This window comes from Danio rerio, chromosome 24, assembly GCF_049306965.1.
Source record: "Danio rerio strain Tuebingen ecotype United States chromosome 24, GRCz12tu, whole genome shotgun sequence".
Classification (NCBI taxonomy): domain Eukaryota; kingdom Metazoa; phylum Chordata; class Actinopteri; order Cypriniformes; family Danionidae; genus Danio; species Danio rerio.
In genome coordinates, this window is record NC_133199.1 from 28638765 (window position 1) to 28657454 (window position 18690).

General features: G+C 36.2%; 1 long non-coding RNA gene across 1 annotated transcript; it reads left to right on the forward strand.

The window, feature by feature from the left end:
* The first annotated feature begins 1126 nt into the window (after positions 1–1126).
* Positions 1127–17322, forward strand: LOC141380708 (uncharacterized). Its single transcript, XR_012399405.1, has 3 exons — positions 1127–1358; positions 10609–10677; positions 15007–17322. It is a non-coding gene; the product is annotated as an uncharacterized lncRNA (long non-coding RNA).
* Positions 17323–18690: the final 1368 nt, after the last annotated feature.

Consider the following 18690-nt stretch of genomic DNA (forward strand, 5'->3'; position numbering starts at 1 on the left):
ATTTTTCTATTCCAAAGTCCATTTCATGTATAACGTTATATTTATTAAGCAATTAATATGATGATTTTGATTGGCTGATGCTTTATGATGTCATCTGCTAGTCTGTAATGTAAATCTTTATAGCTACAGGGCTCAACATATAAAAATGCGTACAAATCTATTTTTTAGATTTATTTTTTATTTTATTTAGATTTATTATTTATTTTTCCATATTTTAAATTGGAAGCTATACAATATTATATTTGTGCATATTCATTAGATTAGTCAGTACTGAAGCCAAATCTGGAGCTTATCTAACAAAACTTAAAATAACGTTTCAAAAATTAGTGCACCCACATTTATTTGTTATAGAAAATTATTAAATACAAATTTTAAAAAGAGGAAAAATCAAGAAAGCAAAAAAATAGAAGAATTTGTTTGAAATTTTGTAGGTTGTAATTTTTTATTTTGCAATATTTAGCTTGAATTTAATTGTGTTATCTTTTATTTTCCAATATGTAGGGTGACTAAAATATATTTTATTAAATATATCTGCTTAATAAATCTGTTTTGTTTAAATGCACCAAAATACATTGCCTATATTCACTGAAAAATTTATAAAAATATACATTTTCAAAACGGAGTATATTCAATTATGCTGAGCACTGTATCCTTCTAAGTGCATTTTAGCAATCAATAATGTGAGAGGCATTATAACAGATAAAACCGAATAAAAAATGAAAAGATGCATGAAATAATTCATTTAGAGATGCGCGTTTTAAAAAGTTTTTAGTCTTCTTTGAACTTGAAAGCTTTTTAGAATAGCGAATTACATCCCAAAGACCCAAGCCAGTCGATCAAGGGCATGTTTACCTAGCAAAACATTGGAGAAGAAGTGCAGTGGAGAGAAAAAGCACGTTCTGCATGTACAGCCGCTAAGACTGTGTTTGATTAAAAGGTATTATGGAATAGGAACACTTGCTCGCCAAGCGGATGTTTGTTTGCCTTTGTCGTCCGGTGGCCGCTTTTATCTTTTGTGTAATTCTCTGTCTGCTGAAATGTGTTTAAAGAGATGAATTGGGATTGGAGGAGCCGTCCTGACATGATTATGAAGGATTCATCGAGAGCCATCTGCCATCGTTATGAAAGGGGGTGAGGGTGTGGAGAGACAGCGGACCTTCTGTTCAGCAGTCTTCCTACTATCACACAATAGACGAGCCTTTAGCGTGTGGAATTAACACACTCGCGCATCCAGCTCGCCTTCGCAAGGGACAGTTGTGGGGTCGGGCAGACGCGTTGAAGGTACGAATTCCTTCTCCAAGACGGATGCGGCCAAACGGGCAGCCAACACTGCGATGCTTTCCCAGAGCGAAGTCCAGGTAACAGAAGGACGAGGGTTCTCGCTGAACATATAGTCGACGTCATATTCACACACCAGTTGGAGGAATTTAAGGAGCAGATGGGTTCTATTGCTCATCAAAACGTCCAGTTGCTCTTCAAAAAGGACGAGGCCGGAAACCAAGCCAGCGTGAGCCTGTTCTGATGGCACATAAGAGATATGCTTGAAAAATCACACATTGTTTTCTCTCGCTATTTAAATTCGTCTTTGGGCAATGGCTGACTGCACAGGCTAATGTAAACCTGTCAATGATCGGGTTTTAAAGTATGATTTCCCAATTTAAAGAAACGGTTCACCCAAAAATAAAGATTATCCTATCAGTTCCTCACCCTCAAGACATCGTAGGGGTAAATGCCTTCAAACTAGATGAAACTACTTATTCAAAATGAGCGTTGGTTCACAGGTTGCTAAGCGAGGAGGTTTTCTCAGAGGATGACAAGCTGACAACACATTGCTCGCAGTCTGATACAAGTTTTATTTATGGAGAAAATTAGAAAGCACTGCAGTGTTTGGATGTTTTGTGTTTGTTTGAGACAATTAGTCTGCCGAAATGTGCTTATTCCATACAAGCTGAAGCTGATACTCTAGAACTCTAGAAAAGACGTGATATGCGAACAGCCCCTAAAAGGCTGCCGTCATTCGCGATCTTCAGCAACTGATCTTCTTGCACAGCCATGCAGGATCCATTTGATTTGTTGACGAATGGGTTGCGGATCCATTCCTTGTCAGTTCGCAGGTCCTTCACTGGGCCTATTCCCTTTAGCAAAGAAACTTTTCAAAGACTTTTATTTCTCACTCATTTTGCTGCTTGTGGGTTAAATTTGGGCACTCAAATGACCGAGATGTAAATGGGAAAATACATAACTTTTTCAAAATAAAAGATTTTTCAAAATAAAAGACACAGATAATAAATAAAACAAAAATAGTTAATGATTTCTTGTGTGGCCCGGGGGTTGAGGACCACTGTGTTAAACATTCATTCATTCATTCATTCATTTTCTTTTCAGCTTAGTCCCTATATTTATCTGTAATCGCCACAGCAGAACGAACCGCCAACTCATCCAGCATATGTTTTATGCAGCGGATACCCTTCCTATCACAACCCATCCCTGGCAAACACCCATACACACTCATTCACATGTACACTAAGGACAATTTAGCCTACCCAATTCACCTGTACCGCATGTCTTTGTACAGTGGGGGAAACCGGAGCACCCGGAGGAAACCCACGCGAACGCAGGGAGAAGATACAAACTCAACACAGAAACGCCAACTGACCCAGCCGAGGCTCGAACCAGCGACGTTGTTGCTGTGAGGCGACAGCACTACCTACTGCGCCACTGCGTCGCTTTAAACCTACACATACGATTAAAATATCTTATGTCTCTCTTTTTTGAATGGGATTGTGCTAAGTAAATTTATAATCTGTATATGCCACATTTTGCCTTCTGACACACTGGCTGCGTCCGAAACCACCTACTACTCAGTAGGTACTGCATTTGAATTTTAACGTACTACTCTGCCGTTGCAAAAGTACAAAAGTGACCTGCCTGCGTAAATTGCGTTGCTTTACTCCTATTCATGAATTCGCTCGCGGGGCATCATGGGATAGCACAGCATCCATGGGATGCGCACTCTAGAATCTCGCCAGAAGTAGTAAGTCATACAGGTACTTCTCGCATACTGTTTTTCGAATTCTATGAATTCGGACATACTACGCGGCTCGCATACTAATTTTAGCGTACTACATAGTATGGAAGTATGCGGTTTCGGACGCAGCCACTGTGAACAGAACACAGGCTGTTTCTCAATATGCGTTCTTCAGCGGTCTTGCGTCCTCATGTTCTCGTGCAACGTCATCATCAGCTGCCCAAGTTCAGTTCCAATACTCAAGACCGCAAGTACGGAGGACGCGTGAAACTTCCCGGATGTGTTCTTGATATCGAGGACGCACTGATGCAGACTTGAGCACCGAACTCACTCTGGAAGTCCCAGAAGTCATTGCGACTGGAGGTGGGAAGCGCTGCATTTTATTTAGATTTATTATTAAAGTTTGGAGATATTACTTACTTACATCGGGAGTTTCCCTAAATGAAACGGTGAAAGTAAACATTACCATGAACATCTTAATAAAGGAATAAACACATTAAGGGTGTTTGTTTGCTGAAATTCGTATTAAAATCTGTTTTATTCATATTGTGCAACATAGATTTATAATGTTTTTATGCAAAATATATATTTTGAAAAGGGGAAAAACAACAAATCGTTGTATGAAGGCTGAAATGTTTAAATAATTTCCATTTAAAACGCATGAAGGTCACGTGACCATCAGGAAGAACGCAGCATCACATTTCTCAAAGGACGCATTCTCTGCCCTCACGGTCTCCTGAGTTCGTTCTTCTGAGGACACCTGGCAAGACCAGTCTCCAGAAGAACACAAGTCCGTTCTCTGCGTTCTTGGAATTGAGAAACAGCCACAGTGAAACTCTATGGTCATGAATGGCTGCCTGCTTCACATAGCTGCTTACTCTTCCTTAAAGCCTGTACTATTTTCAAAATAAGAGTCCCACAAACATAGTAAGTAGAATACAAGCTTAGATTAAAAAATAAGGGTGAATACTAAAATAATTAAATCTCATTATGAAACTTTGTGGCCAATCCAATGTTTTGTTCCAAATGATTTGTTTTTCACTGAAAATTTTTAACAAAACAAAGGCTTTCCATGTACTGACCACTTATTACTCATCTATGCTTAGGTATATCCAGATTTACATTCTATGGTACCTATAATATGACGCATGTTTTGATTGTTGAAAACCCAATACTGATTGACCAATCGTAAAATATTTTAAACATCAAAACCAAACTGGCAAAAGATATGTAGAAGCAGATTTGCTGACACACTCCTTTAGAAGCAATAGTCCACAACCTTTAATGCTACTTTAGCGAACAGATGAGACTCTGTAGTCATGCATGGCTGCCTACTTCGCAAAACTACTTATTCTTCCTTAAAGCCTGTCTCGTTATCAAAATAAGAGACCTTAAATATATAGTGAGTATAACACAAGGGAGAAAAAATTATCATTGTTGTAATCTCATAAAGAAACTTGGTGGCCAATCAAATGCTCAAATGCAAATGTTTGGCCCAACTGGTCTGTTTTTTCACCGTGTTTTTCTACTCGCAGGATTTACACAAGAAACAGGAACCAATGGCATTGTTCTCGCATTTTCCTAGATATATACAGATTTCCATTCTATGGCTGTTTTGACTGTTGAAAACCCATCCTGAGAGATCAATCGTAAAATATAGATTTTAAACATGAAAACCAAACTAGCAAAACGGATGTAGAAGCAGATTTACTGACACAATTCTATTGAAGCAATAGACCACAACCTTTATTGCTACTTTAGTCAGTTCTCAACCGAACGGTTTCCTTTTTACCACAGCGTTTGACTTGCCTGCGAATGCGGCGCACATAAAATCTCACTATAAAAAGATTTATATCGCTCTCTTTAAAGCTGATTTACACTACACATCTTTACACAATTTCTCCCCTAAAAAAGTCAACAGTGTGCACACAATAGACAGGACGATCATTACCACACCACAGTAAAAGGTTGTCGCGGCAAGTCTTTTCATCCTTGTAGGAGAATTAAATCTCACACGAGTGTGCCTTAAAAATTTAATTGAATCATATATCGTCAAGCAAGCTCTGCGTCCAAAGTGATCATAACTGTGGTGAATTGCAGCCCGTAACCTCGGTCAGAAATCTCAAAGCCATCCGGCCATCTTTTTGACAGCCCGTTATCAAGATAAACCCAAGGAGAATCAGAAGCAAATAGTCCACAGTGAACCGCTCTCCACCCTGCATTGTTTTAACATAGTGCCGCTTTCATTCCACCTATTATAATCCTGCCATCACTTCACATTACAGGTCAAAGTTATGGTGCTTAATTACATGCCGCCTGCTCCCCGCTTCTAATAACCTGTCATTTGGGGGGAATTTGAATGTCACACCATATTGTGGAGCCGTAATGGCGTCCGGCAGGTCCACTGATGGGACGTTTTAGGACAATTATAGCAGATATTCAAATCGCAGGTGGGATATTGAGTGACCCGCAGCATACACAGATTTTCTGTCACTGAAACACACACACACACACACACACTTGACCCTGCGATCCCGCGCACTTGACATTGACAAAATGAACGCCTCCGCCGCAGAAATAGTTTAACTGTAGCCTGATCGCTTTTATTATCCTTCTAATCCAGATATCAGCTATTTCATCAGGCCGGAAGATATGCATGTCATGAATTATTTTGACACGGGGACCTTTTAATTTTCTCCAGCAATATTTCATCCCACCAATCAGCGGCTGAAGTCAGCGGTGGCGCGCGGCTGTGCCGGTGTTAGAGGACAGTGCTCTGCCGACGGCTTCAAATCATCTGGGAGCTGTAATGAGCTATGGACACAATTATTATCATCTCCGGTGCTCACACATTTCATCAGCAGCCCCGAGGGGGGGCAGATGCAAGATCACACACACACACACACACACACACACACACACACACACACACTGGGCGCCTAAAATATAACACAAGCTATTCTATGGATAAGGGTAACTTTATACTACAGGACTTTATTACTAAAGAGTTTAACTGGCAGCTTCTCTTAGAGTTTATGAAAGTCTAAAGAGTGACATTTTTAGTGTAGCAATACAATGCAGAAATGGCATTTCGTGTGTGAAAATGTGATTAATTTTTTGTATAGGGAAATACATTTTTAATAAGTGCTAAACCTTTAAAGCCTGACCTGTTGAGGGTGTTAATCAATCATCTTTGCTTTTGCCTGAACCCATCTGTTTGCATAAGAAATTTAAAGAATGATGTTTAACAGTACAATTTGTGTAGAAAACTACATTACCCATGATGCTGTACAATTCTACCAATCAGAGAGTTCCCCTTTCCTTTTTTTAGCCGTTTCACATACATAGGCCGAAATCGCATACTTCAATACTATATACAGCAGTATGCTAAAAACAGTATGCAAGCTGAGTAGTATGTCGACAGGACGCGAGAAGTACCCAGATGACCTACTACTTACAGTGAGATTCTGAAGTGCGCATCCGATGCAAGCTACGCTATCCCATGATGCATCGTGAGAGAATTCGTGAATGGGAGTGAAGCAAAGCAACTGATGTGGGTAGGCCACGTGATGATGATAAAAAAGCGGATGTAGTATGTTCAAGGGTTATTCATACTACTCGCATTCATACTGTATAGAACGCACTTGTCTGACGGCCGAGAAGTACATTTAAATTCAAATGCAGCGCCTACTGAGTTGTGGGCAATTTCGGACACAGCCATAGTCTTGTTCCCTTGTCTTTTTGTCTGATTTTTATTTGGGATTCTCCTCATGACTGGTAGGTTTGGTTTATGTACTATAGTGCTGAAAGGTCCCATGAAATTAAAATTAAAAATTCCATGTTATTTTTAGTCTGTTAGGTTTAAGCATATCTATTAAAAAGTGTGCTACAAAACAGAGACAATATTTCCATTTAGAAAATATGAAACTGATGTAAACATCCAAACCTTGAGGTTGTCACTTCTGCCTAAATGAGTTAATTATTTTTTTAGTTCACCTCATACATTTAGTTTATCCAGCCTGATTTCATAAGGAAACATAACTATTTTAAGTTTTGTCAGTTTAGTGATTAAATTGTACGAATTCAGTCATATAAAAACATTCTAATGTAAAAAGGAGGAGTGGCGCCCAACCCTGCCCCTAAATTTAATCATCATTGGGGGATAAGCAAATCGAACTGTACGAATGAGGTCATACAAATTCATGCGAATAAGCCACTAAATCAAAAAAGTTTATCATTAAATTTTGACCAATCAAATGCTCTCTAGTATCTGACATGCCCCAACCCTTTAAAGACATTTCTCATTTCCATTTGATGTGTTCGAGCTCAATGACTGTCACAGGCAGAGCTACGATAAAAAACGAAATGCTATTGGCTGTTCTTTAAAGAGGAAGAGCTACTCTATGTTCCACCCTCTCTTCATTTTTGAATTGAGATTACATCAAACATCGGATAAAAAACAAAATCCACATTTCAAAGCACTTAAAACTAAGATTTTTTTATGGTAATAAAAATACTTCAAGAACCAGCACTTCTTCAAAATCTAGAAAACCAAAGACATTAAAAATGAGTAAGCCAAATCTACAAAAAAAAAAAAAGCTCTTTAAAAAATCTTAACAATATGTATGCCAGTTATATAAATGAAAGTCCTGGCATATAGTTAAAGGTAGTGACAAAGCCTTTCAAAGTACTCACCCACAAAGTACTCACAAGTTTACAAAGAATTCAAGTCTTTTGTTTTGAACCAGTAGTTGACCGCTGGTTTAAACTCGCAAAAGTTACACCACTACAGTAAACTAGGCTTTATTGCATTATAACTGTTTTGAAATCTCAATGGTTCAGGGCCAGTATGCAAATGTAAGCACCAGCATCTATAGAGCTTTTTGACCTTCAGATGAGTTACTATACATTCATAAACATATGTAATGATACACTCTAGACAATGAATAGTCATTAAGAGTCTTAAGGTATGTATACAAAATGATAACAATATTTTGAAAAAATGTTACGTTTTATGTACAGATGGCACAGCCTTGTGAGAAGGATCACCATTTACACAAATCCATGAAAATAATCAAAAAATGCTATAGTATGTAGTATGCATGCCAAAACAGTAGGTGGTGATGTCATTTAGTAAAGAAAGACTATGCATTTGCCAATATACAGTCCTTTAGTCCTGGTAACATCTATTTTATATTTGCCTCTGTTTCCTCTGCAAATAAAAAGGTTCTTTGATAAAGCTAATGTTGAAGATTTTAACGTGAAGCCAGTGTAACAGTATCGCCTACAACAACGTACCACCTATTCAATCTTCTAAACAAGTACTGACCACCGTGTGCTTTGATTAAAGTCCCCAAAAAATCTAAACTAACCATACGATTTTGTTGGCTCACATTGCCAGTTTGTGGTGAACAATTCATCTGTGCATGTTATTAAGAAAAAAACATAGTTTGCTTTAGTAATCTTCATTTGAAATCTGAAAATGCACTTCCTGTTTGTTTTCAGTTTTAATCTCAGATTACATGATTTTAAAGGAATGGGCGTGGCTAACATACTTAACCACGCTGGTTCAACTATTAGTTTTCACAACAAACAGAAATGATGAGGAGGAGGAGTCTGTTAGGTTGTAATAAATCTTCTAAAAAACCCTCTCCTGATCTTTCTGAATGAAATGCCCTATTTATTACATCCATTCAGCCCACGGTAGAAAAAAACAGGCCATGCCCACTGTTTGATTATTTAAAGTTCAGTTTCTATAAGAACTGCATCATATTACGAAAACAAATAATGATCACAGCTTCCAGTTCATTGGGACATTAATCCATTAAACTTAATATTACTTCCATCGCAACTTCAAACATTTTAGCAGGTGGCTAATGTGACTGAATAACCAATACAGCTTTGTTTAAAGCTGCATTCAACCCCTAAATTAAAATCAGTGTAACTTTCTTATGATAAAGAGAAAAGTTGCAGAAAATTCTATAACTGAATTACCTATAAACTACTTTAAATGACTAAGACTAAGATTAATTAAGTACCTCATTTTCTCAACTTAAATGGGAGTATGTTCACAGTACTCAAATAGATTCTTTTTTTTTAAGATTTATTTTTGGCCTGTTTGCCTTTTTTAAGTGGAGAGGAAAGTATTTCAGACAGGAAGCGAAGTGGGGGAGAGAGAGGGCTTAGGGAAGGGAAATATCCTAGAGTCAGGATTCGAACTCCGGACGCCCTGAAGTGCTACAGCACCATATGTCGACACGCTAACCACTAGTTACCTTATTTTACTGGGTTTTACAATGCTCAGTTGGTTTGAGTTCATTTATTTAGTTTTACTGTGCTCAAATTGCTTTATTTACTCAAATGGATTAAGTTCACAGTACTCATTAGGATTAGTTTTTGAACTTAAATGGTTCGTTGCAATTGGTTTATTATATTTAAAATGTAATTATTTTTAAATTAATAATAAAAAAAAAAATATATATATATATATATATATATATATATATATAAATATATATATATATATATATATATATATATATATATATATATATATATATATATATATATATATATATATATATTAGGGCTGGGCGATCTGGCAAAAAAAAAAAAAATCTAGGTTTTTTTATAAAGTTTGACCGATTCAAGATTTCGATTTTTTTTTATTGTGTTACTAGTTTTCTCAAAACATTACAACAACATGACTGAAGTAACATTCTTTTTAAAAGTAACTTGAAAAACCATCTGGTTTAGGAACATTGTATTTTAAATGGCCATGTCATACAAAAATCGGTCAAGGTGTAAATAAATGTAAAACAAATTATGCGCACATGACAGTTTAAACTATCACACACCAAATGCGCACCCGCTGAATTATTAGCCCCCGTTTATTTTTCCTCCAATTTTTAACTGAGAGAAGATTTTTTAAACACATTTCTACACATAATAGTTTTAATAGCTTGTTTCTAATAACTGATTTATTATATCTGTGCCATGATGATAGTAAATGATATTTTACTAGATATTTTTCACGACACTTCTATGCAGCTTAAAGTGACATTAAAAGGCTTCACTAGGTTAATTAGGTTAACTAGGCAGGATGGGGTAATTTGGCAAGTTATTGTGTAAGGATGGTTTGATCTGTAGAAAATATAGCTTAAAGCTAATAATTTGAGCTTAAAATAGTTAAAAAAAAATAAAAACTGCTTTTATTTTTGCCAAAATAAAACAAATAAGAATTTATTCAAAAGAAAATATTATCAAACATACTGTGAAAATTTCTTTGCTCTGTTAAATATCATTTAGTAAATATTTAAAAAATAAAAAAATCAATTATTAGCCCCCCTTTCAGATTTTATCTGTACCTAATAAATATGTATATAAAACACACTTATATCTTGTGTCAAAAAAAACTTTTATTTTGATGTGATTAATCTTTGCCCAGCGCTAATAAATTGTAATATATAATACAATTGATAGATTATTAATGAAACAATTAAGAAACAAACTGCCCACAAAAACTAGATTTACATAATGTTTAGACCATTTGTTAAAACTAACCTCCCATCTATCTCCAGAATACAGGATCCACTGGAAAAGCTGCTTTGATTTCTGGATCTGGAAATCTTTGACCTTCTCGTGTCCAGGTAACGACTCTAGATTTAAAACAAAACATTACAGCGCATTAAACAACAAGAAGCCATTCCATCAGCCTTTGAGGAAAAGAAAAATGTTTCAATTAAATCTCCAGTATCAGCAGCCATGCTGATTACACACACACACTTCCACATCCTCAAAAAGTTATTTGACATAAATTACGGGTGTCACATCATTTTCCTGCACACAGAATGTAATTTACGGCCGATCCCATTGACTGGGAGCTGAACCTCAAATAAAATCGTCAAACTGCCCGGGCAATAAGATGCACCTTTCTCTCCCATCAGCACACAATCAGCTCGCCGGCCGCAGGCAGATTAACAATGCAAATACTGCTCATGATAGTAACGACACATTTATGCACAAATACGGAGCTGTGCTTGATATCTTTGAGTGCCAGGGAGCTTTGGAGGCATTGGCTTTATCTGCTTCCCTCTTCATATAAAATGAACTGCCTGGCGAGAAGAGGGAAGAGATGTAGATGTAATACTCAATAAATTAAAACATGTTTTAGTGGAATTCAACACATCATTGCTATTTGTCTTCAAGGTGAGTTTAAAGGTCTCCGGGACAGTTTGATTTTCTTTCAGTGACACTAAAATTAAAAATAGATTCATGAGTATGATTATGCATAGTACATGAGGAGTAAACAATTAAGATATTTCAAAATATGTCTTTGCTTTTTTTTAAACTTAGTATAGGGCAGAACATTGGAAAAATCTTACACTGCGAATTTACTGTTTCTTTTTATTTTGCGATATATATTGTGATATGAATAAAATTTTACCATATGACTTAATATCTCTATTTAGAAAGAATTTATAATGTTAGATTGATTGTAATAATTCTGCAGTGGGAGTGCATCTCCATAAAATCTAATAAACCATCTATAAAGTTTTTGATGCACCCCCCTGCACACTTTTGTTGTGGTCTGTGCTATTTGCAGTGCATTTCTGTATTTGCATGTGTTGTGAGTTGTGTTTCATCCAGAACAACAAAGTGTTAAAGTGTTTTATCATTTCCCGAGCCAAACAGTATTCAAGTACAGTTACTCATACAAATCCTTATACAAATCTCAGACATCAAAACACATGCAAATGATAAATTATGATACAAAATTAACATTGCATATCTGTGACTATTGCGAGTGATCCCATTGTGATATCGATGCTAAAGCGATATAATGTGCAGCCCTGTCTTAGTAAATTGCATTTATTAACCAAGTTTAGTTACAAGGAAGTGTAATCATCTGCCATTGTGCATATTATTCCAGTAACAAAAAGAGAGTAAAAATATTATAAACAAATTTCTAGAATCCACATTTGTTAAATTAGCCATGTGCACCATGTTTTAACAACATACAGTTAAAGTCAGAATTATTAGCCCCCCCTTTGATTTTTTTTTTCTTTTTAAAATATTTCATAAATGATGTCTAACAGAGCAAGGAAATTTTCACAGTATGTCTGATAATATTTTTTCTTCTGGATAAAGTCTTATTTGTTTTATTTCGGCAAGAATAAAAAAAAACTGTTTTTTTATTTTTATAACACCATTTGAAGGAAAAATTATTAAACCCTTTTTTTGCACTAGTCCACAGAACAAACCATCACTATACAATAACTTCCCTAATTACCCTAACCTGCCTAGTTAACCTAATTAACCTAGTTAAGCCTTTAAATGTCACTTTAAGCTGTATAGAAGGGTCTTGAAAAATATTTAGTAAATATTATTTACTGTCATCATGGCAAAGATAAAATAAATCAGTTTTTAGAAATGAGTTATTAAAACTATTATTTTTAGAAATGTGTTGAAAAAATCTTCTCTCCGTTAAACAGAAATTGGGGGGAAAAAATAAACAGGGGTGCTAATAATTCTGACTTCAACTGTAAGTCTACATTAAATGCATTAATTTATCTGTGTTCACCCAAAATATTTTATTTTTGAGCAGTAAAGGATGAAATACTGATTATATTGAATATTTTATATATAAATACTGATTTTTTTTTTATTTTGCAATATATATTGTGATACGAATACAATTTCACCATATGACTTAATATCTCTATTGGGAAAGAATTTATAAAGTTAGATGGATTGGGATGATTCTGCAGTGGGAGTGCATCTCCATAAAATCTAATAAACAATCTTTACAATTTTTTTGGGCCCCCCGACACATTTTTGTTGTTGTTTTTGCTACTTGTAGTGCGTTTCTGTATTTGCATGTATTGGGAGTAATCTCATGCATGTTTTTATTCAGAGACTGATGATTTAATGTTTACTATTTGCATCTCCATAAAATCTTATAAGCAATCTATAAACTTTATAGGGTCTTTCCCGACACTTTTATTTTATTTATTTATTTATTTTTTTTGTGGTCTGTGCTATGTGCAGTGCATTTCAGTATTTGCATGTGTTGTGAGTATTTTCATGCATAATAATCAATAAATACAATTAAGAATGAGATAAAATAAAGGGTTTTATTTTTTATTTTTTCCTGAGTCTACATTTTTTAAGTACAATAACTGAATGATAAAAATATAAATAATTCAATAAAATAATCATAGTTAGGTCACAAATGGCACAATTTCTTATACCTGATTGCTTTTTAAGACAATTATACAAAATCACAGACATCAAAAACACGTGCAAATGATAAATTATGATACAAAACCAACATTGCATATTCTGTCACCTGACTACTGCAAATGATCACATTGCGATATCGATGCTAAAACAATATATTGTGCAGTCCAGTCTTAGTATATTGCATTTATTAACTAAGTTCATTTACAAGGAAATGTATCTTAATCTGGCATAATGTTTATATCATTTCAATAATAGGGGCAAAAAAGGAGCAAAAAATTAGTCTACAACATTAAATGCCTTAATTTAGCTGTGTTCAGCCAAAAGACCTTATTTTTGAGCAGTAAAGCACGAAATATTGAATATATACTTTACATTCATCAAACTCTCAAGTTAATATGTTTTTATTTTTTAAGGTTTTGAAAATTATTTAACTGTTTATTAATTATTTAAATTTACTTATAAACTGGTTTAAACTTAAAACTTTCATATTATATGGAATTTCGCTCATAATTTAAAATACTGATTTTTTCCGGTCTAAATATGAATATACGTGTGTGTGTGTGTGTGTGTGTTTGTAGAGAAAGAAAGAGAGAGAGAGAGAGAGAGAGAGAGAGAGAGAGAGAGAGAGAGAGAGAGAGAGAGAGAGAGAGAATGCAAACTATCTGATAACTACCAAAATATCTAATTAAAGAAATCAAATGTCTGTGCATTTATCTCAATATTACATTATTATTTACTTGTTCTAACTCAAGGATGTCCAAACTCGGTTCTGGAGGTCCGGTGTCCTACAGTACATAGTTCCAACTTCCTTCTACATACCTGGCTGAACGTTTCTAGAATAGTACCTAGAAAGTGCTTGATAAGCTGGTTCAGGTGTGTCTAATTGGGGTTGGAACTAAACGTTGCATGACACCGGCCCTCCATGATCGAGTTTTTACGCCCTTGTTCTAACTCATAACCTATTTTAATATGAGGTGGTACAATATGTCACATTAAACAACATACATAATGTACTTGACCAGAATAGTATGAGATAATTTTGATGTCACCATGTCGTGAAGCACATTCAGTTTACCTGAACACTTTTTTGATGCATCATCCGTCCGTTGATTCCCTAGCTTAGCACCTTTTAGGGTTATTGGTTCAAAGGTATGACAGAAAATCCATCCTTTTCCTGTTCATAAGGTGCATGAACGAGTCGACATGTAAAGCAGCTTGGAGAATTGGTCTTAAATCAATTTAAGTCTCATTGAGTCTCTTGCAAACGGCCCTCACAAAGCTGTCATCAAACACTTAAGCACATGACAAGGCAAAACATGCACTTTGTCCTTAAATGTGATCGTTTAGCTAGGAACCCACACTGCATATAATTCATGCGATTCAAAGCCAACCAGCGCCCCCTAGTGTCAGAACTGATATAGTCACTCTAATAAAAGTGTCAGAGATTCACCAGAGGCTTTAAAATGTCTCACTAGGAACTTCTAGCTTTTGAAAGCCAAAATCTATAGTCACATCACACTAAGACAATTACCCTGAGCTAAAGCTGCCATATGAGCACAGTATGGCCACCATATGCGCGTCTTCCAGGCCTGTGGCCCAGTTGAAGTAACTGACCCACTTCACATCACTATTGTGCCATTAGGGTCTTTCAGACAGACAGATGAAGGTGTGTATGTTGGGAAAGGTACAGTGTGATGATTGATGAGGTTTCCTGCGGCTTTCTCTTTGCATAGGTTTCTAGAGAAGCAAAGCAGTATGACTTTGTCCTGATGTCTCCCATACAGGCAGCATGCTAATTCGGCTACACTTGTCTTCAAGCATCTACCACTGGACTGCGAACTGGGAATCGCTGGTGTAGAATCAGAGTTGGTTGGAGGCTGGCGTCGCTCACGGCTGTTTACACCCATCATCGTGAACAGATTTCTTGCCCTTGACTCTGTTTCTCTTCTGCCGCTGCTGGCTACAGCAGTTCAGCTGGCACAGTGACGCTGGCAGAGGCCCCTGGGCTGGAGGCTGGACCCTCATTTTACTACCCAGCAATCTGGATCTGCTTGGAATCTATATTGCCTGAGCATAGGGACTTTGTCTATGCATATAACTGCATACACACATAAAATCACATGACAGTAACTCAGTGCATTTAGACATGCTCAAAATGATCTGCTCAAGTTCAAACAGAGCATCAGAATGGAGAGGAAACATGATTCAAAAGACCTTATGTAGTTGTTGGTGCCATATGGGCTGGTCCAGGTATTTCAGAAACTACTGATCTACTGGGAATTTGTATGCATTACCTTCTCTACACTGTAAAAATGCTAATGTAAAAAATCTATAACCTGGTTAACAGTAAGTTTACCTAATATACAAATGGCGAATAACTGTAAATGAACTTTCTCATTTCACATTGTATGCTTTTTTTGTTGTTGGCATTACCATGGTTGTTTTTAGTTTTGTTTCTAATCAGTTATTTACATTAGAGTTCAGTAATCATGAAAAATAATGTTTATTGTATACTTTAGGGCAGCACAGTGGCGCAGCACATTTGCCTTTTCTGGTTCGAGCCCCAGCTGGGTCAGTTCATTTTTCTGTGTGGAGTTTGCATGTTCTACCCGTGTTCACGTAGGTTTTCTCCAGGTGTTTACATTTCCCCCACAAGTCCAAAAACATGCAGTACAGGTGAATTGGGTACGCTAGAATTGTCCGTATAGTGTATGTGAGTGAAAGAGAGTGTAAGGATGTTTCCCAGCGATGGGTTGCAGGTGGAAGGGCATCCGCTGCGTAAAACATATGCTGGATAAGTTGGCGGTTCATTCCACTGTGGCGACCCCAGATTAATGAAGGGACTAAGCCGAAAAGGAAATGAATGAATGTATTACTTTAATTTAATGTGTTGATGGTGATATTGATAGTGATAGTGTTTGATGAATGCCACTGGACACTTTATATACACCTACAAAGGTGGGCCTATGATAACATTGGTGTATAATGCTAAAAAAAATTATGAAATACCGTAGTTTACAGCAAAATATTTTATTTACAACACAGCTTACAAGCTGTGGCAACCACAGTTTACAGATACAGTTGTTTTATTGTAAATTTAGATTTTATTTATGGTTCTGTGGCTTTAAAAAATGCTGATGTCAGAGGTCAGTGGAGAATGGCCAGACTGTCTTTTTATTAAATCTATAGTCTATTTTACAGGAAGACTACAGTAACTTTACATCACATTTAAACTAGAAGAGCATCTCTGAACACACAACTTGTTCTACCTTAGCAGATGAGCTACAGCAGCACACTGGAAGAATCACACTGGTGCCAGAGTCTCAGCTACAGGAAACTGATGCAACTATTTAAACAGACTCACTAAAATTGAAAAACTGGAGAGTGGATCTGAAGAATCTTAATTTTGGCAGTGATGTTTGAATGGTAGGGTCAGAATTTGGGGTAAACATCAGGCTTTGAATCAACAGCTCAGGCTAGTGGTGGTGGTGTCATGGTATGAGAGATTGTTTTGTTTAGTTTTTTTGGTCTCTTAAAGAGATAGTTCACTCCAAAATAAAAATGTCCACACCATTTACTCACACTCAGATGGTTCTAAACTTCTATCAGTTTTTCTTTTGTTGAAGAGTAGAAACTCAAACAGGTTTTAACCAAGTGAAAGCTGCAAATGACTTGTGTTGTGTTGAGTTGTCATTATTGGGCCAACTATTCCTTTAAGTCTAATTAATCATTGTTTAAATGCCACAATCTACCAAGTATTGTTGGAGTCTATCCTTTAAGCAGTGTTCCATCTTGTGAAGGCTACTTTTTTTGTGGGAAAAGCATCAATAAACAAGTCTCAAACTGGCTTCTTTAAGATCAAAAGGAGTTCGTTTACTAAGCTAAAATGTCTTTCACATGTAAGTCCAAAAGAGCATCAAGAGATTCACAACATGTATTTAGCAGATAAACAATTAAAATACTGTGATTCTGTAATGTCAATATGGACCAATATTTTGGAGAAATTTCTTTAGCACCACTCTAGCATCTCTATCAAAAAAATTGAAGTCAAAAATAAAATAATAAAAAAACTGAAACTATGTTTACCAATCTGTTAACAAAACTGTCAGAATAACAAATGTGTCAATAAAACACATGTATGGGCCAAGCAGACATATTAGCTGATAATGTCAATCCCATAATGGACAAATATTAGTTGATGAATCACACTGGCCAACATCTTTTTTTTTTTTTTTTTGCCATAAAGAATATTTAATTCAAGTGTAAATGCTAAACTGAGAGCAGAGTCAAACTGATTTACTGTCAATTTAAATGGATAGTTCAGCCGAAAAAAGTGAAAATTACCTTACTATTTACTCTCTTAAGCCGTATTGAAGAGTATTTTTCAGCAGAACACATAAAAAAAGAAGATATTTTGCAAAATGCTGCTTGTGTAACCCTGCTGGTCCAACACCACCCAACCCGCTGGAATCAAACCAGTGACTTTCCGCATGGTAGTCGGTTGCTCTACCAAGAAGGCTAAACACCATGGCCTCTAGCATCTGTAGCTAAAGTACCTATTTTTAGAGGTCAGAAGAGTGAGATGTACCTCCATAGCAATTAATTAGCTAGCCTCTGCTACACTCACCACCCCAAACCTAACTCCCAGCCAGGGTCACGGCACCAATGTAACCCCAATGGTGCTACAAAACCTAACTCGCTCTGAGCTGGGATCGAACCAGCGACTTTACGCATGGGAGTCGGTTGCTTTTTTAGAGGTCAAAAGAGTGAGGTTTACCTGTATAGAACTTGACTAGCTGGCCTCTGCTACACTGACCCACCTAAACCTCACTCCCATTTGGGTCACGGCACCAATTAAACATCGCACCACATAACCCGCTCTGACTTTCCACATGGGAGTCGGTTGCTCTACCAAGGAGGCTAAAGATCATAGCTTCTAGCATATTTTGCTAGAGCATCTTTATTTGGTACCATTCATCTCCATAGAAAAAAAACAATTACTCAACGAGTGGCCAGCTAACAACATTTTTCAATATATCTTCTATTTTGCTCAACAGAAAAAATAAACTCAAACAGGTTTGGATTACGCGAAGGACAAGTAAATGATGACAATTGAAATTTGTTGGTGAACTATCTCTCTTTAACATCATCCAATAGACAGTCTTAAAGTTCGAGTAAATATTCTGAATGTATGAAAAATCTGAACCTATAACATCACCCTTAATTTAAAGAAAGAAACTTAATCTTCGTATTTTGAGCACTTATTAGTGGCAGTCAGAAACATTCAGCTCCAAAATCACAGCAAAAATGAAAAGGAAGCAATATTAAAAAGTAACACATTTCCAGTGAAAACAAAACAAACACAAATGACATTTATTTTATGTATTTAATAATCCTTGTTATTACTGTGAACAGCC